Source organism: Doryrhamphus excisus, linkage group LG22, assembly GCF_037039965.1.
Source record: "Doryrhamphus excisus strain RoL-2023G ecotype Guam linkage group LG22, RoL_Dexc_Guam_v1.1, whole genome shotgun sequence".
NCBI lineage: Eukaryota > Metazoa > Chordata > Actinopteri > Syngnathiformes > Syngnathidae > Doryrhamphus > Doryrhamphus excisus.
The window spans coordinates 4,984,052-5,008,545 of NC_136378.1; the positions used below are offsets into that span (position 1 = coordinate 4,984,052).

Here is a 24,494-nt window from a genome sequence, read left to right on the forward strand (position 1 = left end):
AAAACTAACCCATTTGAGTGGAATCAAAGGGCTGCTTCTCACTTTCAACATTGACAAACACTCTGCTGAGAGCAGAATATCAAAAATTGGCAGTATACTTGTGCTGTTTCAGTCAAACGGCCCCAGTATCATAAGATGCCTAAAGGCAAGGTTGTTGACAAATTATTGCTTTAGACTCTTGGTGGCAGTGGTGGGATTTGAACCCACGCCTCAAATGAGACTGGAGCCTTAATCCAGCGCCTTTGACCACTCGGCCACACTACCTCAGAAACTGGCTTTGACTGGAATCAAAGGACTGCTTCTTACTTTCAAAATTGACAAACACTCTGCTGGCGAGCGAAACGGCACATACGCACGGCTCACAGATGACATCGACATCTTCCATGTGTCCAACAGCTGCTTCTGCCAAATGAGTTGGGTGCCGCAACACCGTTCGACATCAAACTCACAACCATTTGACTGGTAACAAAGAGCTGCTTCTTACTTTGAACATTGACAAACACTCTGCTGAGAGCAGAGTAGCAAAAATTGGCAGTATACTCATGCTGTTCCTCCCCACGGAAATCTTTAGTAAAAGGCGAAAGATTTGTACGATCTGAAGAGAAACATGAGCGCTACCGATATCGCCAGAGACAAAGGGACAGCCATTTGCTGATACCCCTGAAAGTCAAGGTGTCACTGTGAGTCTGACGTGTGGTGAATGTTATAAAACAGACTGAAACCGTAAGGGTCGTCCTGTCTCTCTGGCCGGCTACTACGTCAACCATTATATGCTGTTTGGAAAGGTTGACAACAACAGTGTTTCTGCCTCTTGGGTAGAAAGGGAGCAAACTTTTCCCTACAAAGCCCTGGGGTGGCAAGGTCAGTTGGGTAAAAAATCTTCAGGAAGAGATGCCTAAAGTCAAGGTTGTTGACAAAGTATTGTTTCGGACTCTTGTTGGCAGTGGTGGGATTTGAACCCACGCCTCAAATGAGACTGGAGCCTAAATCCAGCGCCTTTGACCACTCGGCCACACTACCTCTGAAAGGGTATATCCTTTCCCTAACCGTAACCCTAACCCTAACCCCAACCCCAACCCCAACCCGAACCCCAACCCGAACCCTAACCACAAACCTAACCCATTTGAGTGGAATCAAAGGGCTGCTTCTCACTTTCAACATTGACAAACACTCTGCTGAGAGCAGAATATCAAAAATTGGCAGTATACTTGTGCTGTTTCAGTCAAACGGCCCCAGTATCATAAGATGCCTAAAGGCAAGGTTGTTGACAAATTATTGCTTTAGACTCTTGGTGGCAGTGGTGGGATTTGAACCCACGCCTCAAATGAGACTGGAGCCTTAATCCAGCGCCTTTGACTACTCGGCCACACTACCTCAGAAACTGGGTTTGACTGGAATCAAATGACTGCTTCTTACTTTCAAAATTGACAAACACTCTGCTGGCGAGCGAAACGGCACATACGCACGACTCACAGATGATATCGACATCTTCCATGTGTCCAACAGCTGCTTCTGCCAAGTGGGTTGGGTGCCGCAACACCGTTCGACATCAAACTCACAACCATTTGACTGGTAACAAAGAGCTGCTTCTTACTTTGAACATTGACAAACACTCTGCTGAGAGCAGAGTAGCAAAAATTGGCAGTATACTCATGCTGTTCCTCCCCACGGAAATCTTTAGTAAAAGGCGAAAGATTTGTACGATCTGAAGAGAAACATGAGCGCTACCGATATCTCCAGAGACAAAGGGACAGCCATTTGCTGATACCCCTGAAAGTCAAGGTGTCACTGTGAGTCTGACGTGTGGTGAATGTTATAAAACAGACTGAAACCGTAAGGGTCTTCCTGTCTCTCTGGCCGGCTACTACGTCAACCATTATATGCTGTTTGGAAAGGTTGACAACAACAGTGTTTCTGCCTCTTGGGTAGAAAGGGAGCAAAGTTTTCCCTACAAAGCCCTGGGGTGGTAAGGTCAGTTGGGTAAAAAATCTTCAGGAAGAGATGCCTAAAGTCAAGGTTGTTGACAAAGTATTGTTTCGGACTCTTGTTGGCAGTGGTGGGATTTGAACCCACGCCTCAAATGAGACTGGAGCCTAAATCCAGCGCCTTTGACCACTCGGCCACACTACCTCTGAAAGGGTATATCCTTTCCCTAACCGTAACCGTAACCCCAACCCCAACCCGAACCCTAACCCTAACCACAAACCTAACCCATTTGAGTGGAATCAAAGGGCTGCTTCTTACTTTCAACATTGACAAACACTCTGCTGAGAGCAGAATATCAAAAACCCCAACCCGAACCCCAACCCCAACCCGAACCCTAACCACAAAACTAACCCATTTGAGTGGAATCAAAGGGCTGCTTCTCACTTTCAACATTGACAAACACTCTGCTGAGAGCAGAATATCAAAAATTGGCAGTATACTTGTGCTGTTTCAGTCAAACGGCCCCAGTATCATAAGATGCCTAAAGGCAAGGTTGTTGACAAATTATTGCTTTAGACTCTTGGTGGCAGTGGTGGGATTTGAACCCACGCCTCAAATGAGACTGGAGCCTTAATCCAGCGCCTTTGACCACTCGGCCACACTACCTCAGAAACTGGCTTTGACTGGAATCAAAGGACTGCTTCTTACTTTCAAAATTGACAAACACTCTGCTGGCGAGCGAAACGGCACATACGCACGGCTCACAGATGATATCGACATCTTCCATGTGTCCAACAGCTGCTTCTGCCAAGTGGGTTGGGTGCCGCAACACCGTTCGACATCAAACTCACAACCATTTGACTGGTAACAAAGAGCTGCTTCTTACTTTGAACATTGACAAACACTCTGCTGAGAGCAGAGTAGCAAAAATTGGCAGTATACTCATGCTGTTCCTCCCCACGGAAATCTTTAGTAAAAGGCGAAAGATTTGTACGATCTGAAGAGAAACATGAGTGCTACCGATATCTCCAGAGACAAAAGGACAGCCATTTGCTGATACCCCTGAAAGTCAAGGTGTCACTGTGAGTCTGACGTGTGGTGAATGTTATAAAACAGACTGAAACCGTAAGGGTCTTCCTGTCTCTCTGGCCGGCTACTACGTCAACCATTATATGCTGTTTGGAAAGGTTGACAACAACAGTGTTTCTGCCTCTTGGGTAGAAAGGGAGCAAAGTTTTCCCTACAAAGCCCTGGGGTGGTAAGGTCAGTTGGGTAAAAAATCTTCAGGAAGAGATGCCTAAAGTCAAGGTTGTTGACAAAGTATTGTTTCGGACTCTTGTTGGCAGTGGTGGGATTTGAACCCACGCCTCAAATGAGACTGGAGCCTAAATCCAGCGCCTTTGACCACTCGGCCACACTACCTCTGAAAGGGTATATCCTTTCCCTAACCGTAACCGTAACCCCAACCCAGACCCGAACCCCAACCCGAACCCTAACCCTAACCACAAACCTAACCCATTTGAGTGGAATCAAAGGGCTGCTTCTTACTTTCAACATTGACAAACACTCTGCTGAGAGCAGAATATCAAAAACCCCAACCCGAACCCCAACCCCAACCCGAACCCTAACCACAAAACTAACCCATTTGAGTGGAATCAAAGGGCTGCTTCTCACTTTCAACATTGACAAACACTCTGCTGAGAGCAGAATATCAAAAATTGGCAGTATACTTGTGCTGTTTCAGTCAAACGGCCCCAGTATCATAAGATGCCTAAAGGCAAGGTTGTTGACAAATTATTGCTTTAGACTCTTGGTGGCAGTGGTGGGATTTGAACCCACGCCTCAAATGAGACTGGAGCCTTAATCCAGCGCCTTTGACCACTCGGCCACACTACCTCAGAAACTGGCTTTGACTGGAATCAAAGGACTGCTTCTTACTTTCAAAATTGACAAACACTCTGCTGGCGAGCGAAACGGCACATACGCACGGCTCACAGATGACATCGACATCTTCCATGTGTCCAACAGCTGCTTCTGCCAAGTGGGTTGGGTGCCGCAACACCGTTCGACATCAAACTCACAACCATTTGACTGGTAACAAAGAGCTGCTTCTTACTTTGAACATTGACAAACACTCTGCTGAGAGCAGAGTAGCAAAAATTGGCAGTATACTCATGCTGTTCCTCCCCACGGAAATCTTTAGTAAAAGGCGAAAGATTTGTACGATCTGAAGAGAAACATGAGCGCTACCGATATCGCCAGAGACAAAGGGACAGCCATTTGCTGATACCCCTGAAAGTCAAGGTGTCACTGTGAGTCTGACGTGTGGTGAATGTTATAAAACAGACTGAAACCGTAAGGGTCTTCCTGTCTCTCTGGCCGGCTACTACGTCAACCATTATATGCTGTTTGGAAAGGTTGACAACAACAGTGTTTCTGCCTCTTGGGTAGAAAGGGAGCAAACTTTTCCCTACAAAGCCCTGGGGTGGCAAGGTCAGTTGGGTAAAAAATCTTCAGGAAGAGATGCCTAAAGTCAAGGTTGTTGACAAAGTATTGTTTCGGACTCTTGTTGGCAGTGGTGGGATTTGAACCCACGCCTCAAATGAGACTGGAGCCTAAATCCAGCGCCTTTGACCACTCGGCCACACTACCTCTGAAAGGGTATATCCTTTCCCTAACCGTAACCGTAACCCTAACCCCAACCCCAACCCGAACCCGAACCCTAACCCTAACCACAAACCTAACCCATTTGAGTGGAATCAAAGGGCTGCTTCTTACTTTCAACATTGACAAACACTCTGCTGAGAGCAGAATATCAAAAATTGGCAGTATACTTGTGCTGTTTCAGTCAACCCACGCCTCAAATGAGACTGGAGCCTAAATCCAGCGCCTTTGACCACTCGGCCACACTACCTCTGAAAGGGTATATCCTTTCCCTAACCGTAACCCTAACCCCAACCCCAACCCCAACCCCAACCCCAACCCCAACCCCAACCCGAACCCCAACCCGAACCCTAACCACAAACCTAACCCATTTGAGTGGAATCAAAGGGCTGCTTCTCACTTTCAACATTGACAAACACTCTGCTGAGAGCAGAATATCAAAAATTGGCAGTATACTTGTGCTGTTTCAGTCAAACGGCCCCAGTATCATAAGATGCCTAAAGGCAAGGTTGTTGACAAATTATTGCTTTAGACTCTTGGTGGCAACCCCAACCCCAACCCCAACCCCAACCCCAACCCGAACCCTAACCCTAATCCTAACCACAAACCTAACCCATTTGAGTGGAATCAAAGGGCTGCTTCTTACTTTCAACATTGACAAACACTCTGCTGAGAGCAGAATATCAAAAATTGGCAGTATACTTGTGCTGTTTCAGTCATACGGCCCCAGTATCATAAGATGCCTAAAGTCAAGGTTGTTGACAAAGTATTACTTTGGAATCTTGGTGGCAGTGGTGGGATTTGAACCCACGCCTCAAATGAGACTGGAGCCTTAATCCAGCGCCTTTGACCACTCGGCCACACTACCTCTGAAACGTGGCTTGACTGGAATCAAAGGACTGCTTCTTACTTTCAAAGTTGACACTCTGCTGGCGAGCGAAACGGCACATACGCATGGCTCGCAGATGATATCGACAGTCCAACAGCTGCTTCTGCCAAATGGGTTGGGTGCCGCAACACCGTTCCAGACATAAAACTCACAACCATTTGACTGGTATCAAAGAGCTGCTTCTTACTTTGAACATTGACAAACACTCTGCTGAGAGCAGAGTAGCAAAAATTGGCAGTATACTCATGCTGTTCCTCCCCACGGAAATCTTTAGTAAAAGGCGAAAGATTTGTACGATCTGAAGAGAAACATGAGTGCTACCGATAGCGCCAGAGACAAAGGGACAGCCATTTGCTGATACCCCTGAAAGTCAAGGTGTCACTGTGAGTCTGACGTGTGGTGAATGTTATAACACAGACTGAAACCGTAAGGGTCTTCCTGTCTCTCTGGCCGGCTAGTACGTCAACCATTATATGCTGTTTGGAAAGGTTGACAACAACAGTGTTTCTGCCTCTTGGGTAGAAAGGGAGCAAACTTTTCCCTACAAAGCCCTGGGGTGGCAAGGTCAGTTGGGTAAAAAATCTTCAAGAAGAGATGCCGAAAGTCAAGGTTGTTGACAAAGTATTGTTTCGGACTCTTGTTGGCAGTGGTGGGATTTGAACCCACGCCTCAAAAGAGACTGGAGCCTAAATCCAGCGCCTTTGACCACTCGGCCACACTACCTCTGAAAGGGTATATCCTTTCCCTAACCCCAACCCCAACCCGAACCCTAACCATAACCACAAACCTAACCCATTTGAGTGGAATCAAAGGGCTGCTTCTTACTTTCAACATTGACAAACACTCTGCTGAGAGCAGAATATCAAAAATTGGCAGTATACTTGTGCTGTTTCAGTCAAACGGCCCCAGTATCATAAGATGCCTAAAGGCAAGGTTGTTGACAAATTATTGCTTTAGACTCTTGGTGGCAGGATTTGAATCCACGCCTCAAATGAGACTGGAGCCTTAATCCAGCGCCTTTGACCACTCGGCCACACTACCTCGGAAACTGGGTTTGACTGGAATCAAAGGACTGCTTCTTACTTTCAAAATTGACAAACACTCTGCTGGCGAGCGAAACGGCACATACGCACGGCTCACAGATGATATCGACATCTTCCGTGTGTCCAACAGCTGCTTCTGCCAAATTGGTTGGGTGCCGCAACACCGTTCGACATCAAACTCACAACCATTTGACTGGTAACAAAGAGCTGCTTCTTACTTTGAACATTGACAAACACTCTGCTGAGAGCAGAGTAGCAAAAATTGGCAGTATACTCATGCTGTTCCTCCCCACGGAAATCTTTAGTAAAAGGCGAAAGATTTGTACGATCTGAAGAGAAACATGAGCGCTACCGATATCTCCAGAGACAAAGGGACAGCCATTTGCTGATACCCCTGAAAGTCAAGGTGTCACTGTGAGTCTGACGTGTGGTGAATGTTATAAAACAGACTGAAACGTAAGGGTCTTCCTGTCTCTCTGGCCGGCTACTACGTCAACCATTATATGTTGTTTGGAAAGGTTGACAACAACAGTGTTTCTGCCTCTTGGGTAGAAAGGGAGCAAAGTTTTCCCTACAAAGCCCTGGGGTGGCAAGGTCAGTTGGGTAAAAAATCTTCAGGAAGAGATGCCTAAAGTCAAGGTTGTTGACAAATTATTGCTTTAGACTCTTGGTGGCAATGGTGGGATTTGAACCCACGCCTCAAATGAGACTGGAGCTTAAATACAGCGCCTTTGACCACTCGGCCACACTACCTCTGAAAGGGTATATCCTTTCCCTAACCGTAACCGTAACCCTAACCCCAACCCCAACCCCAACCCCAACCCCAACCCGAACCCTAACCCCAACCCTAACCACAAACCTAACCCATTTGAGTGGAATCAAAGGGCTGCTTCTTACTTTCAACATTGACAAACACTCTGCTGAGAGCAGAATATCAAAAATTGGCAGTATACTTGTGCTGTTTCAGTCATACGGCCCCAGTATCATAAGATGCCTAAAGGCAAGGTTGTTGACAAATTATTGCTTTAGACTCTTGGTGGCAGTGGTGGGATTTGAACCCACGCCTCAAATGAGACTGGAGCCTTAATCCAGTGCCTTTGACCACTCGGCCACACTACCTCGGAAACTGGGTTTGACTGGAATCAAAGGACTGCTTCTTACTTTCAAAATTGACAAACACTCTGCTGGCGAGCGAAACGGCACATACGCACGGCTCACAGATGATATCGACATCTTCCATGTGTCCAACAGCTGCTTCTGCCAAATGGGTTGGGTGCCGCAACACCGTCCGACATCAAACTCACAACCATTTGACTGGTAACAAAGAGCTGCTTCTTACTTTGAACATTGACAAACACTCTGCTGAGAGCAGAGTAGCAAAAATTGGCAGTATACTCATGCTGTTCCTCCCCACGGAAATCTTTAGTAAAAGGCGAAAGATTTGTACGATCTGAAGAGAAACATGAGCGCTACCGATATCTCCAGAGACAAAGGGACAGCCATTTGCTGATACCCCTAAAAGTCAAGGTGTCACTGTGAGTCTGACGTGTGGTGACTGTTATAAAACAGACTGAAACCGTAAGGGTCTTCCTGTCTCTCTGGCCGGCTACTACGTCAACCATTATATGCTGTTTGGAAAGGTTGACAACAACAGTGTTTCTGCCTCTTGGGTAGAAAGGGAGCAAACTTTTCCCTACAAAGCCCTGGGGTGGCAAGGTCAGTTGGGTAAAAAATCTTCAGGAAGAGATGCCTAAAGTCAAGGTTGTTGACAAAGTATTACTTTGGACTCTTGGTGGCAGTGGTGGGATTTGAACCCACGCCTCAAATGAGACTGGAGCCTTAATCCAGCGCCTTTGACCACTCGGCCACACTACCTCGGAAACTGGGTTTGACTGGAATCAAAGGACTGCTTCTTACTTTCAAAATTGACAAACACTCTGCTGGCGAGCGAAACGGCACATACGCACGGCTCACAGATGATATCGACATCTTCCATGTGTCCAACAGCTGCTTCTGCCAAATGGGTTGGGTGCCGCAACACCGTTCGACATCAAACTCACAACCATTTGACTGGTAACAAAGAGCTGCTTCTTACTTTGAACATTGACAAACACTCTGCTGAGAGCAGAGTAGCAAAAATTGGCAGTATACTCATGCTGTTCCTCCCCACGGAAATCTTTAGTAAAAGGCGAAAGATTTGTACGATCTGAAGAGAAACATGAGCGCTACCGATATCTCCAGAGACAAAGGGACAGCCATTTGCTGATACCCCTAAAAGTCAAGGTGTCACTGTGAGTCTGACGTGTGGTGAATGTTATAAAACAGACTGAAACCGTAAGGGTCTTCCTGTCTCTCTGGCCGGCTACTACGTCAACCATTATATGCTGTTTGGAAAGGTTGACAACAACAGTGTTTCTGCCTCTTGGGTAGAAAGGGAGCAAACTTTTCCCTACAAAGCCCTGGGGTGGCAAGGTCAGTTGGGTAAAAAATCTTCAGGAAGAGATGCCTAAAGTCAAGGTTGTTGACAAAGTATTACTTTGGACTCTTGGTGGCAGTGGTGGGATTTGAACCCACGCCTCAAATGAGACTGGAGCCTTAATCCAGCGCCTTTGACCACTCGGCCACACTACCTCGGAAACTGGGTTTGACTGGAATCAAAGGACTGCTTCTTACTTTCAAAATTGACAAACACTCTGCTGGCGAGCGAAACGGCACATACGCACGGCTCACAGATGATATCGACATCTTCCATGTGTCCAACAGCTGCTTCTGCCAAATGGGTTGGGTGCCGCAACACCGTTCGACATCAAACTCACAACCATTTGACTGGTAACAAAGAGCTGCTTCTTACTTTGAACATTGACAAACACTCTGCTGAGAGCAGAGTAGCAAAAATTGGCAGTATACTCATGCTGTTCCTCCCCACGGAAATCTTTAGTAAAAGGCGAAAGATTTGTACGATCTGAAGAGAAACATGAGCGCTACCGATATCTCCAGAGACAAAGGGACAGCCATTTGCTGATACCCCTAAAAGTCAAGGTGTCACTGTGAGTCTGACGTGTGGTGAATGTTATAAAACAGACTGAAACCGTAAGGGTCTTCCTGTCTCTCTGGCCGGCTACTACGTCAACCATTATATGCTGTTTGGAAAGGTTGACAACAACAGTGTTTCTGCCTCTTGGGTAGAAAGGGAGCAAACTTTTCCCTACAAAGCCCTGGGGTGGCAAGGTCAGTTGGGTAAAAAATCTTCAGGAAGAGATGCCTAAAGTCAAGGTTGTTGACAAAGTATTGTTTCGGACTCTTGTTGGCAGTGGTGGGATTTGAACCCACGCCTCAAATGAGACTGGAGCCTAAATCCAGCGCCTTTGACCACTCGGCCACACTACCTCTGAAAGGGTATATCCTTTCCCTAACCGTAACCCCAACCCTAACCACAAACCTAACCGATTTGAGTGGAATCAAAGGGCTGCTTCTTACTTTCAACATTGACAAACACTCTGCTGAGAGCAGAATATCAAAAATTGGCAGTATACTTGTGCTGTTTCAGTCAAACGGCCCCAGTATCATAAGATGCCTAAAGGCAAGGTTGTTGACAAATAATTGCTTTAGACTCTTGGTGGCAGTGGTGGGATTTGAACCCACGCCTCAAATGAGACTGGAGCCTTAATCCAGCGCCTTTGACCACTCGGCCACACTACCTCGGAAACTGGGTTTGACTGGAATCAAAGGACTGCTTCTTACTTTCAAAATTGACAAACACTCTGCTGGCGAGCGAAACGGCACATACGCACGGCTCACAGATGATATCGACATCTTCCATGTGTCCAACAGCTGCTTCTGCCAAATGGGTTGGGTGCCGCAACACCGTTCGACATCAAACTCACAACCATTTGACTGGTAACAAAGAGCTGCTTCTTACTTTGAACATTGACAAACACTCTGCTGAGAGCAGAGTAGCAAAAATTGGCAGTATACTCATGCTGTTCCTCCCCACGGAAATCTTTAGTAAAAGGCGAAAGATTTGTACGATCTGAAGAGAAACATGAGCGCTACCGATATCTCCAGAGACAAAGGGACAGCCATTTGCTGATACCCCTAAAAGTCAAGGTGTCACTGTGAGTCTGACGTGTGGTGAATGTTATAAAACAGACTGAAACCGTAAGGGTCTTCCTGTCTCTCTGGCCGGCTACTACGTCAACCATTATATGCTGTTTGGAAAGGTTGACAACAACAGTGTTTCTGCCTCTTGGGTAGAAAGGGAGCAAACTTTTCCCTACAAAGCCCTGGGGTGGCAAGGTCAGTTGGGTAAAAAATCTTCAGGAAGAGATGCCTAAAGTCAAGGTTGTTGACAAATTATTGCTTTAGACTCTTGGTGGCAGTGGTGGGATTTGAACCCACGCCTCAAATGAGACTGGAGCCTTAATCCAGCGCCTTTGACCACTCGGCCACACTACCTCGGAAACTGGGTTTGACTGGAATCAAAGGACTGCTACTTACTTTCAAAATTGACAAACACTCTGCTGGCGAGCGAAACGGCACATACGCACGGCTCACAGATGATATCGACATCTTCCATGTGTCCAACAGCTGCTTCTGCCAAATGGGTTGGGTGCCGCAACACCGTTCCAGACATCAAACTCACAACCATTTGACTGGTATCAAATAGTTGCTTCTTACTTTGAACATTGACAAACACTCTGCTGAGAGCAGAGTAGCAAAAATTGGCAGTATACTCATGCTGTTCCTCCCCACGGAAATCTTTAGTAAAAGGCGAAAGATTTGTACGATCTGAAGAGAAACATGAGCGCTACCGATATCTCCAGAGACAAAGGGACAGCCATTTGCTGATACCCCTAAAAGTCAAGGTGTCACTGTGAGTCTGATGTGTGGTGAATGTTATAAAACAGACTCAAACCGTAAGGGTCTTCCTGTCTCTCTGGCCGGCTACTACGTCAACCATTATATGCTGTTTGGAAAGGTTGACAACAACAGTGTTTCTGCCTCTTGGGTAGAAAGGGAGGAAAGTTTTCCCTACAAAGCCCTGGGGTGGCAAGGTCAGTTGGGTAAAAAATCTTCAGGAAGAGATGCCTAAAGTCAAGGTTGTTGACAAAGTATTACTTTGGACTCTTGGTGGCAGTGGTGGGATTTGAACCCACGCCTCAAATGAGACTGGAGCCTTAATCCAGCGCCTTTGACCACTCGGCCACACTACCTCGGAAACTGGGTTTGACTGGAATCAAAGGACTGCTTCTTACTTTCAAAATTGACAAACACTCTGCTGGCGAGCGAAACGGCACATACGCACGGCTCACAGATGATATCGACATCTTCCATGTGTCCAACAGCTGCTTCTGCCAAATGGGTTGGGTGCCGCAACACCGTTCGACATCAAACTCACAACCATTTGACTGGTAACAAAGAGCTGCTTCTTACTTTGAACATTGACAAACACTCTGCTGAGAGCAGAGTAGCAAAAATTGGCAGTATACTCATGCTGTTCCTCCCCACGGAAATCTTTAGTAAAAGGCGAAAGATTTGTACGATCTGAAGAGAAACATGAGCGCTACCGATATCTCCAGAGACAAAGGGACAGCCATTTGCTGATACCCCTAAAAGTCAAGGTGTCACTGTGAGTCTGACGTGTGGTGACTGTTATAAAACAGACTGAAACCGTAAGGGTCTTCCTGTCTCTCTGGCCGGCTACTACGTCAACCATTATATGCTGTTTGGAAAGGTTGACAACAACAGTGTTTCTGCCTCTTGGGTAGAAAGGGAGCAAACTTTTCCCTACAAAGCCCTGGGGTGGCAAGGTCAGTTGGGTAAAAAATCTTCAGGAAGAGATGCCTAAAGTCAAGGTTGTTGACAAAGTATTACTTTGGACTCTTGGTGGCAGTGGTGGGATTTGAACCCACGCCTCAAATGAGACTGGAGCCTTAATCCAGCGCCTTTGACCACTCGGCCACACTACCTCAGAAACTGGGTTTGACTGGAATCAAAGGACTGCTTCTTACTTTCAAAATTGACAAACACTCTGCTGGCGAGCAAAACGGCACATACGCACGGCTCACAGATGATATCGACATCTTCCATGTGTCCAACAGCTGCTTCTGCCAAATGGGTTGGGTGCCGCAACACCGTTCGACATCAAACTCACAACCATTTGACTGGTAACAAAGAGCTGCTTCTTACTTTGAACATTGACAAACACTCTGCTGAGAGCAGAGTAGCAAAAATTGGCAGTATACTCATGCTGTTCCTCCCCACGGAAATCTTTAGTAAAAGGCGAAAGATTTGTACGATCTGAAGAGAAACATGAGCGCTACCGATATCTCCAGAGACAAAGGGACAGCCATTTGCTGATACCCCTAAAAGTCAAGGTGTCACTGTGAGTCTGACGTGTGGTGAATGTTATAAAACAGACTGAAACCGTAAGGGTCTTCCTGTCTCTCTGGCCGGCTACTACGTCAACCATTATATGCTGTTTGGAAAGGTTGACAACAACAGTGTTTCTGCCTCTTGGGTAGAAAGGGAGCAAAGTTTTCCCTACAAAGCCCTGGGGTGGCAAGGTCAGTTGGGTAAAAAATCTTCAGGAAGAGATGCCTAAAGTCAAGGTTGTTGACAAAGTATTACTTTGGACTCTTGGTGGCAGTGGTGGGATTTGAACCCACGCCTCAAATGAGACTGGAGCCTAAATCCAGCGCCTTTGACCACTCGGCCACACTACCTCTGAAAGGGTATATCCTTTCCCTAACCGTAACCCTAACCCCAACCCGAACCCCAACCCGAACCCGAACCCTAACCCTAACCCTAACCATAACCACAAACCTAACCCATTTGAGTGGAATCAAAGGGCTGCTTCTTACTTTCAACATTGACAAACACTCTGCTGAGAGCAGAATATCAAAAATTGGCAGTATACTTGTGCTGTTTCAGTCAAACGGCCCCAGTATCATAAGATGCCTAAAGGCAAGGTTGTTGACAAATTATTGCTTTAGACTCTTGGTGGCAGTGGTGGGATTTGAACCCACGCCTCAAATGAGACTGGAGCCTTAATCCAGCGCCTTTGACCACTCGGCCACACTACCTCGGAAACTGGGTTTGACTGGAATCAAAGGACTGCTTCTTACTTTCAAAATTGACAAACACTCTGCTGGCGAGCGAAACGGCACATACGCACGGCTCACAGATGATATCGACATCTTCCATGTGTCCAACAGCTGCTTCTGCCAAATGGGTTGGGTGCCGCAACACCGTTCGACATCAAACTCACAACCATTTGACTGGTAACAAAGAGCTGCTTCTTACTTTGAACATTGACAAACACTCTGCTGAGAGCAGAGTAGCAAAAATTGGCAGTATACTCATGCTGTTCCTCCCCACGGAAATCTTTAGTAAAAGGCGAAAGATTTGCACGATCTGAAGAGAAACATGAGCGCTACCGATATCTCCAGAGACAAAGGGACAGCCATTTGCTGATACCCCTAAAAGTCAAGGTGTCACTGTGAGTCTGACGTGTGGTGAATGTTATAAAACAGACTGAAACCGTAAGGGTCTTCCTGTCTCTCTGGCCGGCTACTACGTCAACCATTATATGCTGTTTGGAAAGGTTGACAACAACAGTGTTTCTGCCTCTTGGGTAGAAAGGGAGCAAAGTTTTCCCTACAAAGCCCTGGGGTGGCAAGGTCAGTTGGGTAAAAAATCTTCAGGAAGAGATGCCTAAAGTCAAGGTTGTTGACAAAGTATTGTTTCGGACTCTTGTTGGCAGTGGTGGGATTTGAACCCACGCCTCAAATGAGACTGGAGCCTAAATCCAGCGCCTTTGACCACTCGGCCACACTACCTCTGAAACAGGGCTTGACTGGAATCAAAGGACTGCTTCTTACTTTCAAAATTGACAAACACTCTGCTGGCGAGCGAAACGGCACATACGCACGGCTCACAGATGATATCGACATCTTCCATGTGTCCAACAGCTGCTTCTGCCAAATGGGTTGGGTGCCGCAACACCGTTCCAGACATCAAACTCACAACCATTTGACTGGTATCAAATAGTTGCTTCTTACTTTGAACATTGACAAACACTCTGCTGAGAGCAGAGTAGCAAAAATTGGCAGTATACTCATGCTGTTCCTCCCCACGGAAATCTTTAGTAAAAGGCGAAAGATTTGTACGATCTGAAGAGAAACATGAGCGCTACCGATATCTCCAGAGACAAAGGGACAGCCATTTGCTGATACCCCTAAAAGTCAAGGTGTCACTGTGAGTCTGATGTGTGGTGAATGTTATAAAACAGACTCAAACCGTAAGGGTCTTCCTGTCTCTCTGGCCGGCTACTACGTCAACCATTATATGCTGTTTGGAAAGGTTGACAACAACAGTGTTTCTGCCTCTTGGGTAGAAAGGGAGCAAAGTTTTCCCTACAAAGCCCTGGGGTGGCAAGGTCAGTTGGGTAAAAAATCTTCAGGAAGAGATGCCTAAAGTCAAGGTTGTTGACAAAGTATTACTTTGGACTCTTGGTGGCAGTGGTGGGATTTGAACCCACGCCTCAAATGAGACTGGAGCCTTAATCCAGCGCCTTTGACCACTCGGCCACACTACCTCGGAAACTGGGTTTGACTGGAATCAAAGGACTGCTTCTTACTTTCAAAATTGACAAACACTCTGCTGGCGAGCGAAACGGCACATACGCACGGCTCACAGATGATATCGACATCTTCCATGTGTCCAACAGCTGCTTCTGCCAAATGGGTTGGGTGCCGCAACACCGTTCGACATCAAACTCACAACCATTTGACTGGTAACAAAGAGCTGCTTCTTACTTTGAACATTGACAAACACTCTGCTGAGAGCAGAGTAGCAAAAATTGGCAGTATACTCATGCTGTTCCTCCCCACGGAAATCTTTAGTAAAAGGTGAAAGATTTGTACGATCTGAAGAGAAACATGAGCGCTACCGATATCTCCAGAGACAAAGGGACAGCCATTTGCTGATACCCCTAAAAGTCAAGGTGTCACTGTGAGTCTGACGTGTGGTGAATGTTATAAAACAGACTGAAACCGTAAGGGTCTTCCTGTCTCTCTGGCCGGCTACTACGTCAACCATTATATGCTGTTTGGAAAGGTTGACAACAACAGTGTTTCTGCCTCTTGGGTAGAAAGGGAGCAAACTTTTCCCTACAAAGCCCTGGGGTGGCAAGGTCAGTTGGGTAAAAAATCTTCAGGAAGAGATGCCTAAAGTCAAGGTTGTTGACAAAGTATTACTTTGGACTCTTGGTGGCAGTGGTGGGATTTGAACCCACGCCTCAAATGAGACTGGAGCCTTAATCCAGCGCCTTTGACCACTCGGCCACACTACCTCGGAAACTGGGTTTGACTGGAATCAAAGGACTGCTTCTTACTTTCAAAATTGACAAACACTCTGCTGGCGAGCGAAACGGCACATACGCACGGCTCACAGATGATATCGACATCTTCCATGTGTCCAACAGCTGCTTCTGCCAAATGGGTTGGGTGCCGCAACACCGTTCGACATCAAACTCACAACCATTTGACTGGTAACAAAGAGCTGCTTCTTACTTTGAACATTGACAAACACTCTGCTGAGAGCAGAGTAGCAAAAATTGGCAGTATACTCATGCTGTTCCTCCCCACGGAAATCTTTAGTAAAAGGCGAAAGATTTGTACGATCTGAAGAGAAACATGAGCGCTACCGATATCTCCAGAGACAAAGGGACAGCCATTTGCTGATACCCCTAAAAGTCAAGGTGTCACTGTGAGTCTGACGTGTGGTGAATGTTATAAAACAGACTCAAACCGTAAGGGTCTTCCTGTCTCTCTGGCCGGCTACTACGTCAACCATTATATGCTGTTTGGAAAGGTTGACAACAACAGTGTTTCTGCCTCTTGGGTAGAAAGGGAGCAAACTTTTCCCTACAAAGCCCTGGGGTGGCAAGGTCAGTTGGGTAAAAAATCTTCAGGAAGAGATGCCTAAAGTCAAGGTTGTTGACAAAGTATTACTTTGGACTCTTGGTGGCAGTGGTGGGATTTGAACCCACGCCTCAAATGAGACTGGAGCCTTAATCCAGCGCCTTTGACCACTCGGCCACACTACCTCGGAAACTGGGTTTGACTGGAATCAAAGGACTGCTTCTTACTTTCAAAATTGACAAACACTCTGCTGGCGAGCGAAACGGCACATACGCACGGCTCACAGATGATATCGACATCTTCCATGTGTCCAACAGCTGCTTCTGCCAAATGGGTTGGGTGCCGCAACACCGTTCGACATCAAACTCACAACCATTTGACTGGTAACAAAGAGCTGCTTCTTACTTTGAACATTGACAAACACTCTGCTGAGAGCAGAGTAGCAAAAATTGGCAGTATACTCATGCTGTTTCTCCCCACGGAAATCTTTAGTAAAAGGCGAAAGATTTGTACGATCTGAAGAGAAACATGAGCGCTACCGATATCTCCAGAGACAAAGGGACAGCCATTTGCTGATACCCCTAAAAGTCAAGGTGTCACTGTGAGTCTGACGTGTGGTGAATGTTATAAAACAGACTGAAACCGTAAGGGTCTTCCTGTCTCTCTGGCCGGCTACTACGTCAACCATTATATGCTGTTTGGAAAGGTTGACAACAACAGTGTTTCTGCCTCTTGGGTAGAAAGGGAGCAAACTTTTCCCTACAAAGCCCTGGGGTGGCAAGGTCAGTTGGGTAAAAAATCTTCAGGAAGAGATGCCTAAAGTCAAGGTTGTTGACAAAGTATTACTTTGGACTCTTGGTGGCAGTGGTGGGATTTGAACCCACGCCTCAAATGAGACTGGAGCCTTAATCCAGCGCCTTTGACCACTCGGCCACACTACCTCGGAAACTGGGTTTGACTGGAATCAAAGGACTGCTTCTTACTTTCAAAATTGACAAACACTCTGCTGGCGAGCGAAACGGCACATACGCACGGCTCACAGATGATATCGACATCTTCCATGTGTCCAACAGCTGCTTCTGCCAAATGGGTTGGGTGCCGCAACACCGTTCGACATCAAACTCACAACCATTTGACTGGTAACAAAGAGCTGCTTCTTACTTTGAACATTGACAAACACTCTGCTGAGAGCAGAGTAGCAAAAATTGGCAGTATACTCATGCTGTTCCTCCCCACGGAAATCTTTAGTAAAAGGCGAAAGATTTGTACGATCTGAAGAGAAACATGAGCGCTACCGATATCTCCAGAGACAAAGGGACAGCCATTTGCTGATACCCCTAAAAGTCAAGGTGTCACTGTGAGTCTGACGTGTGGTGAATGTTATAAAACAGACTGAAACCGTAAGGGTCTTCCTGTCTCTCTGGCCGGCTACTACGTCAACCATTATATGCTGTTTGGAAAGGTTGACAACAACAGTGTTTCTGCCTCTTGGGTAGAAAGGGAGCAAACTTTTCCCTACAAAGCCCTGGGGTGGCAAGGTCAGTTGGGTAAAAAATCTTCAGGAAGAGATGCCTAAAGTCAAGGTTGTTGACAAAGTATTACTTTGGACTCTTGGTGGCAGTGGTGGGATTTGAACCCACGCCTCAAATGAGACTGGAGCCTTAATCCAGCGCCTTTGACCACTCGGCCACACTACCTCGGAAACTGGGTTTGACTGGAATCAAAGGACTGCTTCTTACTTTCAAAATTGACAAACACTCTGCTGGCGAGCGAAACGGCACATACGCACGGCTCACAGATGATATCGACATCTTCCATGTGTCCAACAGCTGCTTCTGCCAAATGGGTTGGGTGCCGCAACACCGTTCGACATCAAACTCACAACCATTTGACTGGTAACAAAGAGCTGCTTCTTACTTTGAACATTGACAAACACTCTGCTGAGAGCAGAGTAGCAAAAATTGGCAGTATACTCATGCTGTTCCTCCCCACGGAAATCTTTAGTAAAAGGCGAAAGATTTGTACGATCTGAAGAGAAACATGAGCGCTACCGATATCTCCAGAGACAAAGGGACAGCCATTTGCTGATACCCCTAAAAGTCAAGGTGTCACTGTGAGTCTGACGTGTGGTGAATGTTATAAAACAGACTGAAACCGTAAGGGTCTTCCTGTCTCTCTGGCCGGCTACTACGTCAACCATTATATGCTGTTTGGAAAGGTTGACAACAACAGTGTTTCTGCCTCTTGGGTAGAAAGGGAGCAAACTTTTCCCTACAAAGCCCTGGGGTGGCAAGGTCAGTTGGGTAAAAAATCTTCAGGAAGAGATGCCTAAAGTCAAGGTTGTTGACAAAGTATTACTTTGGACTCTTGGTGGCAGTGGTGGGATTTGAACCCACGCCTCAAATGAGACTGGAGCCTTAATCCAGCGCCTTTGACCACTCGGCCACACTACCTCGGAAACTGGGTTTGACTGGAATCAAAGGACTGCTTCTTACTTTCAAAATTGACAAACACTCTGCTGGCGAGCGAAACGGCACATACGCACGGCTCACAGATGATATCGACATCTTCCATGTGTCCAACAGCTGCTTCTGCCAAATGGGTTGGGTGCCGCAACACCGTTCGACATCAAACTCACAACCATTTGACTGGTAACAAAGAGCTGCTTCTTACTTTGAACATTGACAAACACTCTGCTGAGAGCAGAGTAGCAAAAATTGGCAGTATACTCATGCTGTTCCTCCCCACGGAAATCTTTAGTAAAAGGCGAAAGATTTGTACGATCTGAAGAGAAACATGAGCGCTACCGATATCTCCAGAGACAAAGGGACAGCCATTTGCTGATACCCCTAAAAGTCAAGGTGTCACTGTGAGTCTGACGTGTGGTGAATGTTATAAAACAGACTGAAACCGTAAGGGTCTTCCTGTCTCTCTGGCCGGCTACTACGTCAACCATTATATGCTGTTTGGAAAGGTTGACAACAACAGTGTTTCTGCCTCTTGGGTAGAAAGGGAGCAAACTTTTCCCTACAAAGCCCTGGGGTGGCAAGGTCAGTTGGGTAAAAAATCTTCAGGAAGAGATGCCTAAAGTCAAGGTTGTTGACAAAGTATTGTTTCGGACTCTTGTTGGCAGTGGTGGGATTTGAACCCACGCCTCAAATGAGACTGGAGCCTAAATCCAGCGCCTTTGACCACTCGGCCACACTACCTCTGAAAGGGTATATCCTTTCCCTAACCGTAACCCCAACCCCAACCCTAACCACAAACCTAACCCATTTGAGTGGAATCAAAGGGCTGCTTCTTACTTTCAACATTAACAAACACTCTGCTGAGAGCAGAATATCAAAAATTGGCAGTATACTTGTGCTGTTTCAGTCAAACGGCCCCAGTATCATAAGATGCCTAAAGGCAAGGTTGTTGACAAAGTATTGTTTCGGACTCTTGTTGGCAGTGGTGGGATTTGAACCCACGCCTCAAATGAGACTGGAGCCTAAATCCAGCGCCTTTGACCACTCGGCCACACTACCTCTGAAAGGGTATATCCTTTCCCTAACCGTAACCCCAACCCCAACCCCAACCCTAACCACAAACCTAACCCATTTGAGTGGAATCAAAGGGCTGCTTCTTACTTTCAACATTGACAAACACTCTGCTGAGAGCAGAATATCAAAAATTGGCAGTATACTTGTGCTGTTTCAGTCAAACGGCCCCAGTATCATAAGATGCCTAAAGGCAAGGTTGTTGACAAATTATTGCTTTAGACTCTTGGTGGCAGTGGTGGGATTTGAACCCACGCCTCAAATGAGACTGGAGCCTTAATCCAGCGCCTTTGACCACTCGGCCACACTACCTCGGAAACTGGGTTTGACTGGAATCAAAGGACTGCTTCTTACTTTCAAAATTGACAAACACTCTGCTGGCGAGCGAAACGGCACATACGCACGGCTCACAGATGATATCGACATCTTCCATGTGTCCAACAGCTGCTTCTGCCAAATGGGTTGGGTGCCGCAACACCGTTCGACATCAAACTCACAACCATTTGACTGGTAACAAAGAGCTGCTTCTTACTTTGAACATTGACAAACACTCTGCTGAGAGCAGAGTAGCAAAAATTGGCAGTATACTCATGCTGTTCCTCCCCACGGAAATCTTTAGTAAAAGGCGAAAGATTTGTACGATCTGAAGAGAAACATGAGCGCTACCGATATCTCCAGAGACAAAGGGACAGCCATTTGCTGATACCCCTAAAAGTCAAGGTGTCACTGTGAGTCTGACGTGTGGTGACTGTTATAAAACAGACTGAAACCGTAAGGGTCTTCCTGTCTCTCTGGCCGGCTACTACGTCAACCATTATATGCTGTTTGGAAAGGTTGACAACAACAGTGTTTCTGCCTCTTGGGTAGAAAGGGAGCAAACTTTTCCCTACAAAGCCCTGGGGTGGCAAGGTCAGTTGGGTAAAAAATCTTCAGGAAGAGATGCCTAAAGTCAAGGTTGTTGACAAAGTATTACTTTGGACTCTTGGTGGCAGTGGTGGGATTTGAACCCACGCCTCAAATGAGACTGGAGCCTTAATCCAGCGCCTTTGACCACTCGGCCACACTACCTCGGAAACTGGGTTTGACTGGAATCAAAGGACTGCTTCTTACTTTCAAAATTGACAAACACTCTGCTGGCGAGCGAAACGGCACATACGCACGGCTCACAGATGATATCGACATCTTCCATGTGTCCAACAGCTGCTTCTGCCAAATGGGTTGGGTGCCGCAACACCGTTTCAGACATCAAACTCACAACCATTTGACTGGTATCAAATAGTTGCTTCTTACTTTGAACATTGACAAACACTCTGCTGAGAGCAGAGTAGCAAAAATTGGCAGTATACTCATGCTGTTCCTCCCCACGGAAATCTTTAGTAAAAGGCGAAAGATTTGTACGATCTGAAGAGAAACATGAGCGCTACCGATATCTCCAGAGACAAAGGGACAGCCATTTGCTGATACCCCTAAAAGTCAAGGCGTCACTGTGAGTCTGATGTGTGGTGAATGTTATAAAACAGACTCAAACCGTAAGGGTCTTCCTGTCTCTCTGGCCGGCTACTACGTCAACCATTATATGCTGTTTGGAAAGGTTGACAACAACAGTGTTTCTGCCTCTTGGGTAGAAAGGGAGCAAACTTTTCCCTACAAAGCCCTGGGGTGGCAAGGTCAGTTGGGTAAAAAATCTTCAGGAAGAGATGCCTAAAGTCAAGGTTGTTGACAAAGTATTGTTTCGGACTCTTGTTGGCAGTGGTGGGATTTGAACCCACGCCTCAAATGAGACTGGAGCCTAAATCCAGCGCCTTTGACCACTCGGCCACACTACCTCTGAAAGGGTATATCCTTTCCCTAACCGTAACCCCAACCCCAACCCTAACCACAAACCTAACCCATTTGAGTGGAATCAAAGGGCTGCTTCTTACTTTCAACATTGACAAACACTCTGCTGAGAGCAGAATATCAAAAATTGGCAGTATACTTGTGCTGTTTCAGTCAAACGGCCCCAGTATCATAAGATGCCTAAAGGCAAGGTTGTTGACAAAGTATTGTTTCGGACTCTTGTTGGCAGTGGTGGGATTTGAACCCACGCCTCAAATGAGACTGGAGCCTAAATCCAGCGCCTTTGACCACTCGGCCACACTACCTCTGAAAGGGTATCCTTTCCCTAACCGTAACCCCAACCCCAACCCCAACCCTAACCACAAACCTAACCCATTTGAGTGGAATCAAAGGGCTGCTTCTTACTTTCAACATTGACAAACACTCTGCTGAGAGCAGAATATCAAAAATTGGCAGTATACTTGTGCTGTTTCAGTCAAACGGCCCCAGTATCATAAGATGCCTAAAGGCAAGGTTGTTGACAAATTATTGCTTTAGACTCTTGGTGGCAGTGGTGGGATTTGAACCCACGCCTCAAATGAGACTGGAGCCTTAATCCAGCGCCGTTGACCACTCGGCCACACTACCTCGGAAACTGGGTTTGACTGGAATCAAAGGACTGCTTCTTACTTTCAAAATTGACAAACACTCTGCTGGCGAGCGAAACGGCACATACGCACGGCTCACAGATGATATCGACATCTTCCATGTGTCCAACAGCTGCTTCTGCCAAATGGGTTGGGTGCCGCAACACCGTTCGACATCAAACTCACAACCATTTGACTGGTAACAAAGAGCTGCTTCTTACTTTGAACATTGACAAACACTCTGCTGAGAGCAGAGTAGCAAAAATTGGCAGTATACTCATGCTGTTCCTCCCCACGGAAATCTTTAGTAAAAGGCGAAAGATTTGTACGATCTGAAGAGAAACATGAGCGCTACCGATATCTCCAGAGACAAAGGGACAGCCATTTGCTGATACCCCTAAAAGTCAAGGTGTCACTGTGAGTCTGACGTGTGGTGAATGTTATAAAACAGACTGAAACCGTAAGGGTCTTCCTGTCTCTCTGGCCGGCTACTACGTCAACCATTATATGCTGTTTGGAAAGGTTGACAACAACAGTGTTTCTGCCTCTTGGGTAGAAAGGGAGCAAACTTTTCCCTACAAAGCCCTGGGGTGGCAAGGTCAGTTGGGTAAAAAATCTTCAGGAAGAGATGCCTAAAGTCAAGGTTGTTGACAAAGTATTACTTTGGACTCTTGGTGGCAGTGGTGGAATTTGAACCCACGCCTCAAATGAGACTGGAGCCTTAATCCAGCGCCTTTGACCACTCGGCCACACTACCTCGGAAACTGGGTTTGACTGGAATCAAAGGACTGCTTCTTACTTTCAAAATTGACAAACACTCTGCTGGCGAGCGAAACGGCACATACGCACGGCTCACAGATGATATCGACATCTTCCATGTGTCCAACAGCTGCTTCTGCCAAATGGGTTGGGTGCCGCAACACCGTTTCAGACATCAAACTCACAACCATTTGACTGGTATCAAATAGTTGCTTCTTACTTTGAACATTGACAAACACTCTGCTGAGAGCAGAGTAGCAAAAATTGGCAGTATACTCATGCTGTTCCTCCCCACGGAAATCTTTAGTAAAAGGCGAAAGATTTGTACGATCTGAAGAGAAACATGAGCGCTACCGATATCTCCAGAGACAAAGGGACAGCCATTTGCTGATACCCCTAAAAGTCAAGGTGTCACTGTGAGTCTGACGTGTGGTGAATGTTATAAAACAGACTGAAACCGTAAGGGTCTTCCTGTCTCTCTGGCCGGCTACTACGTCAACCATTATATGCTGTTTGGAAAGGTTGACAACAACAGTGTTTCTGCCTCTTGGGTAGAAAGGGAGCAAAGTTTTCCCTACAAAGCCCTGGGGTGGCAAGGTCAGTTGGGTAAAAAATCTTCAGGAAGAGATGCCTAAAGTCAAGGTTGTTGACAAAGTATTACTTTGGACTCTTGGTGGCAGTGGTGGGATTTGAACCCACGCCTCAAATGAGACTGGAGCCTTAATCCAGCGCCTTTGACCACTCGGCCACACTACCTCGGAAACTGGGTTTGACTGGAATCAAAGGACTGCTTCTTACTTTCAAAATTGACAAACACTCTGCTGGCGAGCGAAACGGCACATACGCACGGCTCACAGATGATATCGACATCTTCCATGTGTCCAACAGCTGCTTCTGCCAAATGGGTTGGGTGCCGCAACACCGTTCGACATCAAACTCACAACCATTTGACTGGTAACAAAGAGCTGCTTCTTACTTTGAACATTGACAAACACTCTGCTGAGAGCAGAGTAGCAAAAATTGGCAGTATACTCATGCTGTTCCTCCCCACGGAAATCTTTAGTAAAAGGCGAAAGATTTGTACGATCTGAAGAGAAACATGAGCGCTACCGATATCTCCAGAGACAAAGGGACAGCCATTTGCTGATACCCCTAAAAGTCAAGGTGTCACTGTGAGTCTGACGTGTGGTGAATGTTATAAAACAGACTGAAACCGTAAGGGTCTTCCTGTCTCTCTGGCCGGCTACTACGTCAACCATTATATGCTGTTTGGAAAGGTTGAC

At 46.5% G+C, this 24,494-nt stretch overlaps 63 non-coding genes across 63 annotated transcripts; all 63 read right to left on the reverse strand.

The window, feature by feature from the left end:
• Positions 1–182: 182 nt before the first annotated feature.
• trnal-aag (transfer RNA leucine (anticodon AAG)) lies at positions 183–264 on the reverse strand. Its single transcript has one exon. It is a non-coding gene; the product is annotated as a tRNA-Leu (tRNA).
• A 236-nt stretch (positions 265–500) lies between these two features.
• Positions 501–615, reverse strand: LOC144894665 (U5 spliceosomal RNA). The gene has a single exon (XR_013625318.1). It is a non-coding gene; the product is annotated as a U5 spliceosomal RNA (small nuclear RNA).
• Positions 616–938: 323 nt separating this feature from the next.
• On the reverse strand, positions 939–1,020 carry trnal-uag (transfer RNA leucine (anticodon UAG)). The gene has a single exon. It is a non-coding gene; the product is annotated as a tRNA-Leu (tRNA).
• A 272-nt stretch (positions 1,021–1,292) lies between these two features.
• Positions 1,293–1,374, reverse strand: trnal-aag (transfer RNA leucine (anticodon AAG)). Its single transcript has one exon. It is a non-coding gene; the product is annotated as a tRNA-Leu (tRNA).
• Positions 1,375–1,610: 236 nt separating this feature from the next.
• On the reverse strand, positions 1,611–1,725 carry LOC144894676 (U5 spliceosomal RNA). The gene has a single exon (XR_013625329.1). It is a non-coding gene; the product is annotated as a U5 spliceosomal RNA (small nuclear RNA).
• Positions 1,726–2,048: 323 nt separating this feature from the next.
• On the reverse strand, positions 2,049–2,130 carry trnal-uag (transfer RNA leucine (anticodon UAG)). The gene has a single exon. It is a non-coding gene; the product is annotated as a tRNA-Leu (tRNA).
• A 380-nt stretch (positions 2,131–2,510) lies between these two features.
• Positions 2,511–2,592, reverse strand: trnal-aag (transfer RNA leucine (anticodon AAG)). Its single transcript has one exon. It is a non-coding gene; the product is annotated as a tRNA-Leu (tRNA).
• A 236-nt stretch (positions 2,593–2,828) lies between these two features.
• On the reverse strand, positions 2,829–2,943 carry LOC144894659 (U5 spliceosomal RNA). The gene has a single exon (XR_013625311.1). It is a non-coding gene; the product is annotated as a U5 spliceosomal RNA (small nuclear RNA).
• Positions 2,944–3,266: 323 nt separating this feature from the next.
• trnal-uag (transfer RNA leucine (anticodon UAG)) lies at positions 3,267–3,348 on the reverse strand. The gene has a single exon. It is a non-coding gene; the product is annotated as a tRNA-Leu (tRNA).
• A 392-nt stretch (positions 3,349–3,740) lies between these two features.
• trnal-aag (transfer RNA leucine (anticodon AAG)) lies at positions 3,741–3,822 on the reverse strand. The gene has a single exon. It is a non-coding gene; the product is annotated as a tRNA-Leu (tRNA).
• A 236-nt stretch (positions 3,823–4,058) lies between these two features.
• LOC144894687 (U5 spliceosomal RNA) lies at positions 4,059–4,173 on the reverse strand. Its single transcript, XR_013625340.1, has one exon. It is a non-coding gene; the product is annotated as a U5 spliceosomal RNA (small nuclear RNA).
• Positions 4,174–4,496: 323 nt separating this feature from the next.
• trnal-uag (transfer RNA leucine (anticodon UAG)) lies at positions 4,497–4,578 on the reverse strand. Its single transcript has one exon. It is a non-coding gene; the product is annotated as a tRNA-Leu (tRNA).
• A 798-nt stretch (positions 4,579–5,376) lies between these two features.
• Positions 5,377–5,458, reverse strand: trnal-aag (transfer RNA leucine (anticodon AAG)). The gene has a single exon. It is a non-coding gene; the product is annotated as a tRNA-Leu (tRNA).
• A 224-nt stretch (positions 5,459–5,682) lies between these two features.
• On the reverse strand, positions 5,683–5,797 carry LOC144894713 (U5 spliceosomal RNA). Its single transcript, XR_013625366.1, has one exon. It is a non-coding gene; the product is annotated as a U5 spliceosomal RNA (small nuclear RNA).
• A 323-nt stretch (positions 5,798–6,120) lies between these two features.
• trnal-uag (transfer RNA leucine (anticodon UAG)) lies at positions 6,121–6,202 on the reverse strand. The gene has a single exon. It is a non-coding gene; the product is annotated as a tRNA-Leu (tRNA).
• A 554-nt stretch (positions 6,203–6,756) lies between these two features.
• LOC144894698 (U5 spliceosomal RNA) lies at positions 6,757–6,871 on the reverse strand. The gene has a single exon (XR_013625351.1). It is a non-coding gene; the product is annotated as a U5 spliceosomal RNA (small nuclear RNA).
• Positions 6,872–7,193: 322 nt separating this feature from the next.
• Positions 7,194–7,275, reverse strand: trnal-uaa (transfer RNA leucine (anticodon UAA)). The gene has a single exon. It is a non-coding gene; the product is annotated as a tRNA-Leu (tRNA).
• Positions 7,276–7,559: 284 nt separating this feature from the next.
• trnal-aag (transfer RNA leucine (anticodon AAG)) lies at positions 7,560–7,641 on the reverse strand. The gene has a single exon. It is a non-coding gene; the product is annotated as a tRNA-Leu (tRNA).
• Positions 7,642–7,877: 236 nt separating this feature from the next.
• On the reverse strand, positions 7,878–7,992 carry LOC144894707 (U5 spliceosomal RNA). The gene has a single exon (XR_013625360.1). It is a non-coding gene; the product is annotated as a U5 spliceosomal RNA (small nuclear RNA).
• A 323-nt stretch (positions 7,993–8,315) lies between these two features.
• Positions 8,316–8,397, reverse strand: trnal-aag (transfer RNA leucine (anticodon AAG)). The gene has a single exon. It is a non-coding gene; the product is annotated as a tRNA-Leu (tRNA).
• Positions 8,398–8,633: 236 nt separating this feature from the next.
• On the reverse strand, positions 8,634–8,748 carry LOC144894708 (U5 spliceosomal RNA). The gene has a single exon (XR_013625361.1). It is a non-coding gene; the product is annotated as a U5 spliceosomal RNA (small nuclear RNA).
• Positions 8,749–9,071: 323 nt separating this feature from the next.
• On the reverse strand, positions 9,072–9,153 carry trnal-aag (transfer RNA leucine (anticodon AAG)). The gene has a single exon. It is a non-coding gene; the product is annotated as a tRNA-Leu (tRNA).
• Positions 9,154–9,389: 236 nt separating this feature from the next.
• LOC144894709 (U5 spliceosomal RNA) lies at positions 9,390–9,504 on the reverse strand. The gene has a single exon (XR_013625362.1). It is a non-coding gene; the product is annotated as a U5 spliceosomal RNA (small nuclear RNA).
• A 323-nt stretch (positions 9,505–9,827) lies between these two features.
• trnal-uag (transfer RNA leucine (anticodon UAG)) lies at positions 9,828–9,909 on the reverse strand. Its single transcript has one exon. It is a non-coding gene; the product is annotated as a tRNA-Leu (tRNA).
• A 230-nt stretch (positions 9,910–10,139) lies between these two features.
• Positions 10,140–10,221, reverse strand: trnal-aag (transfer RNA leucine (anticodon AAG)). The gene has a single exon. It is a non-coding gene; the product is annotated as a tRNA-Leu (tRNA).
• A 236-nt stretch (positions 10,222–10,457) lies between these two features.
• On the reverse strand, positions 10,458–10,572 carry LOC144894710 (U5 spliceosomal RNA). Its single transcript, XR_013625363.1, has one exon. It is a non-coding gene; the product is annotated as a U5 spliceosomal RNA (small nuclear RNA).
• Positions 10,573–10,895: 323 nt separating this feature from the next.
• trnal-aag (transfer RNA leucine (anticodon AAG)) lies at positions 10,896–10,977 on the reverse strand. The gene has a single exon. It is a non-coding gene; the product is annotated as a tRNA-Leu (tRNA).
• A 238-nt stretch (positions 10,978–11,215) lies between these two features.
• Positions 11,216–11,330, reverse strand: LOC144894711 (U5 spliceosomal RNA). The gene has a single exon (XR_013625364.1). It is a non-coding gene; the product is annotated as a U5 spliceosomal RNA (small nuclear RNA).
• A 323-nt stretch (positions 11,331–11,653) lies between these two features.
• On the reverse strand, positions 11,654–11,735 carry trnal-aag (transfer RNA leucine (anticodon AAG)). The gene has a single exon. It is a non-coding gene; the product is annotated as a tRNA-Leu (tRNA).
• A 236-nt stretch (positions 11,736–11,971) lies between these two features.
• Positions 11,972–12,086, reverse strand: LOC144894712 (U5 spliceosomal RNA). The gene has a single exon (XR_013625365.1). It is a non-coding gene; the product is annotated as a U5 spliceosomal RNA (small nuclear RNA).
• Positions 12,087–12,409: 323 nt separating this feature from the next.
• trnal-aag (transfer RNA leucine (anticodon AAG)) lies at positions 12,410–12,491 on the reverse strand. Its single transcript has one exon. It is a non-coding gene; the product is annotated as a tRNA-Leu (tRNA).
• A 236-nt stretch (positions 12,492–12,727) lies between these two features.
• LOC144894714 (U5 spliceosomal RNA) lies at positions 12,728–12,842 on the reverse strand. The gene has a single exon (XR_013625367.1). It is a non-coding gene; the product is annotated as a U5 spliceosomal RNA (small nuclear RNA).
• A 323-nt stretch (positions 12,843–13,165) lies between these two features.
• trnal-uag (transfer RNA leucine (anticodon UAG)) lies at positions 13,166–13,247 on the reverse strand. The gene has a single exon. It is a non-coding gene; the product is annotated as a tRNA-Leu (tRNA).
• A 278-nt stretch (positions 13,248–13,525) lies between these two features.
• trnal-aag (transfer RNA leucine (anticodon AAG)) lies at positions 13,526–13,607 on the reverse strand. Its single transcript has one exon. It is a non-coding gene; the product is annotated as a tRNA-Leu (tRNA).
• Positions 13,608–13,843: 236 nt separating this feature from the next.
• Positions 13,844–13,958, reverse strand: LOC144894697 (U5 spliceosomal RNA). Its single transcript, XR_013625350.1, has one exon. It is a non-coding gene; the product is annotated as a U5 spliceosomal RNA (small nuclear RNA).
• Positions 13,959–14,281: 323 nt separating this feature from the next.
• Positions 14,282–14,363, reverse strand: trnal-uag (transfer RNA leucine (anticodon UAG)). Its single transcript has one exon. It is a non-coding gene; the product is annotated as a tRNA-Leu (tRNA).
• A 238-nt stretch (positions 14,364–14,601) lies between these two features.
• Positions 14,602–14,716, reverse strand: LOC144894715 (U5 spliceosomal RNA). The gene has a single exon (XR_013625368.1). It is a non-coding gene; the product is annotated as a U5 spliceosomal RNA (small nuclear RNA).
• A 323-nt stretch (positions 14,717–15,039) lies between these two features.
• On the reverse strand, positions 15,040–15,121 carry trnal-aag (transfer RNA leucine (anticodon AAG)). Its single transcript has one exon. It is a non-coding gene; the product is annotated as a tRNA-Leu (tRNA).
• Positions 15,122–15,357: 236 nt separating this feature from the next.
• On the reverse strand, positions 15,358–15,472 carry LOC144894702 (U5 spliceosomal RNA). Its single transcript, XR_013625355.1, has one exon. It is a non-coding gene; the product is annotated as a U5 spliceosomal RNA (small nuclear RNA).
• Positions 15,473–15,795: 323 nt separating this feature from the next.
• trnal-aag (transfer RNA leucine (anticodon AAG)) lies at positions 15,796–15,877 on the reverse strand. The gene has a single exon. It is a non-coding gene; the product is annotated as a tRNA-Leu (tRNA).
• Positions 15,878–16,113: 236 nt separating this feature from the next.
• LOC144894716 (U5 spliceosomal RNA) lies at positions 16,114–16,228 on the reverse strand. The gene has a single exon (XR_013625369.1). It is a non-coding gene; the product is annotated as a U5 spliceosomal RNA (small nuclear RNA).
• A 323-nt stretch (positions 16,229–16,551) lies between these two features.
• On the reverse strand, positions 16,552–16,633 carry trnal-aag (transfer RNA leucine (anticodon AAG)). Its single transcript has one exon. It is a non-coding gene; the product is annotated as a tRNA-Leu (tRNA).
• Positions 16,634–16,869: 236 nt separating this feature from the next.
• LOC144894724 (U5 spliceosomal RNA) lies at positions 16,870–16,984 on the reverse strand. The gene has a single exon (XR_013625377.1). It is a non-coding gene; the product is annotated as a U5 spliceosomal RNA (small nuclear RNA).
• Positions 16,985–17,307: 323 nt separating this feature from the next.
• trnal-aag (transfer RNA leucine (anticodon AAG)) lies at positions 17,308–17,389 on the reverse strand. Its single transcript has one exon. It is a non-coding gene; the product is annotated as a tRNA-Leu (tRNA).
• A 236-nt stretch (positions 17,390–17,625) lies between these two features.
• Positions 17,626–17,740, reverse strand: LOC144894717 (U5 spliceosomal RNA). Its single transcript, XR_013625370.1, has one exon. It is a non-coding gene; the product is annotated as a U5 spliceosomal RNA (small nuclear RNA).
• A 323-nt stretch (positions 17,741–18,063) lies between these two features.
• On the reverse strand, positions 18,064–18,145 carry trnal-aag (transfer RNA leucine (anticodon AAG)). The gene has a single exon. It is a non-coding gene; the product is annotated as a tRNA-Leu (tRNA).
• A 236-nt stretch (positions 18,146–18,381) lies between these two features.
• Positions 18,382–18,496, reverse strand: LOC144894718 (U5 spliceosomal RNA). The gene has a single exon (XR_013625371.1). It is a non-coding gene; the product is annotated as a U5 spliceosomal RNA (small nuclear RNA).
• Positions 18,497–18,819: 323 nt separating this feature from the next.
• On the reverse strand, positions 18,820–18,901 carry trnal-aag (transfer RNA leucine (anticodon AAG)). Its single transcript has one exon. It is a non-coding gene; the product is annotated as a tRNA-Leu (tRNA).
• A 236-nt stretch (positions 18,902–19,137) lies between these two features.
• LOC144894719 (U5 spliceosomal RNA) lies at positions 19,138–19,252 on the reverse strand. The gene has a single exon (XR_013625372.1). It is a non-coding gene; the product is annotated as a U5 spliceosomal RNA (small nuclear RNA).
• A 323-nt stretch (positions 19,253–19,575) lies between these two features.
• trnal-uag (transfer RNA leucine (anticodon UAG)) lies at positions 19,576–19,657 on the reverse strand. The gene has a single exon. It is a non-coding gene; the product is annotated as a tRNA-Leu (tRNA).
• A 236-nt stretch (positions 19,658–19,893) lies between these two features.
• Positions 19,894–19,975, reverse strand: trnal-uag (transfer RNA leucine (anticodon UAG)). Its single transcript has one exon. It is a non-coding gene; the product is annotated as a tRNA-Leu (tRNA).
• Positions 19,976–20,217: 242 nt separating this feature from the next.
• trnal-aag (transfer RNA leucine (anticodon AAG)) lies at positions 20,218–20,299 on the reverse strand. Its single transcript has one exon. It is a non-coding gene; the product is annotated as a tRNA-Leu (tRNA).
• Positions 20,300–20,535: 236 nt separating this feature from the next.
• LOC144894720 (U5 spliceosomal RNA) lies at positions 20,536–20,650 on the reverse strand. The gene has a single exon (XR_013625373.1). It is a non-coding gene; the product is annotated as a U5 spliceosomal RNA (small nuclear RNA).
• A 323-nt stretch (positions 20,651–20,973) lies between these two features.
• trnal-aag (transfer RNA leucine (anticodon AAG)) lies at positions 20,974–21,055 on the reverse strand. Its single transcript has one exon. It is a non-coding gene; the product is annotated as a tRNA-Leu (tRNA).
• A 238-nt stretch (positions 21,056–21,293) lies between these two features.
• Positions 21,294–21,408, reverse strand: LOC144894721 (U5 spliceosomal RNA). Its single transcript, XR_013625374.1, has one exon. It is a non-coding gene; the product is annotated as a U5 spliceosomal RNA (small nuclear RNA).
• Positions 21,409–21,731: 323 nt separating this feature from the next.
• On the reverse strand, positions 21,732–21,813 carry trnal-uag (transfer RNA leucine (anticodon UAG)). Its single transcript has one exon. It is a non-coding gene; the product is annotated as a tRNA-Leu (tRNA).
• A 236-nt stretch (positions 21,814–22,049) lies between these two features.
• Positions 22,050–22,131, reverse strand: trnal-uag (transfer RNA leucine (anticodon UAG)). The gene has a single exon. It is a non-coding gene; the product is annotated as a tRNA-Leu (tRNA).
• A 240-nt stretch (positions 22,132–22,371) lies between these two features.
• trnal-aag (transfer RNA leucine (anticodon AAG)) lies at positions 22,372–22,453 on the reverse strand. The gene has a single exon. It is a non-coding gene; the product is annotated as a tRNA-Leu (tRNA).
• A 236-nt stretch (positions 22,454–22,689) lies between these two features.
• LOC144894722 (U5 spliceosomal RNA) lies at positions 22,690–22,804 on the reverse strand. The gene has a single exon (XR_013625375.1). It is a non-coding gene; the product is annotated as a U5 spliceosomal RNA (small nuclear RNA).
• A 323-nt stretch (positions 22,805–23,127) lies between these two features.
• Positions 23,128–23,209, reverse strand: trnal-aag (transfer RNA leucine (anticodon AAG)). The gene has a single exon. It is a non-coding gene; the product is annotated as a tRNA-Leu (tRNA).
• A 238-nt stretch (positions 23,210–23,447) lies between these two features.
• On the reverse strand, positions 23,448–23,562 carry LOC144894723 (U5 spliceosomal RNA). Its single transcript, XR_013625376.1, has one exon. It is a non-coding gene; the product is annotated as a U5 spliceosomal RNA (small nuclear RNA).
• Positions 23,563–23,885: 323 nt separating this feature from the next.
• On the reverse strand, positions 23,886–23,967 carry trnal-aag (transfer RNA leucine (anticodon AAG)). The gene has a single exon. It is a non-coding gene; the product is annotated as a tRNA-Leu (tRNA).
• A 236-nt stretch (positions 23,968–24,203) lies between these two features.
• On the reverse strand, positions 24,204–24,318 carry LOC144894725 (U5 spliceosomal RNA). Its single transcript, XR_013625378.1, has one exon. It is a non-coding gene; the product is annotated as a U5 spliceosomal RNA (small nuclear RNA).
• Between the last annotated feature and the right edge of the window lie 176 nt (positions 24,319–24,494).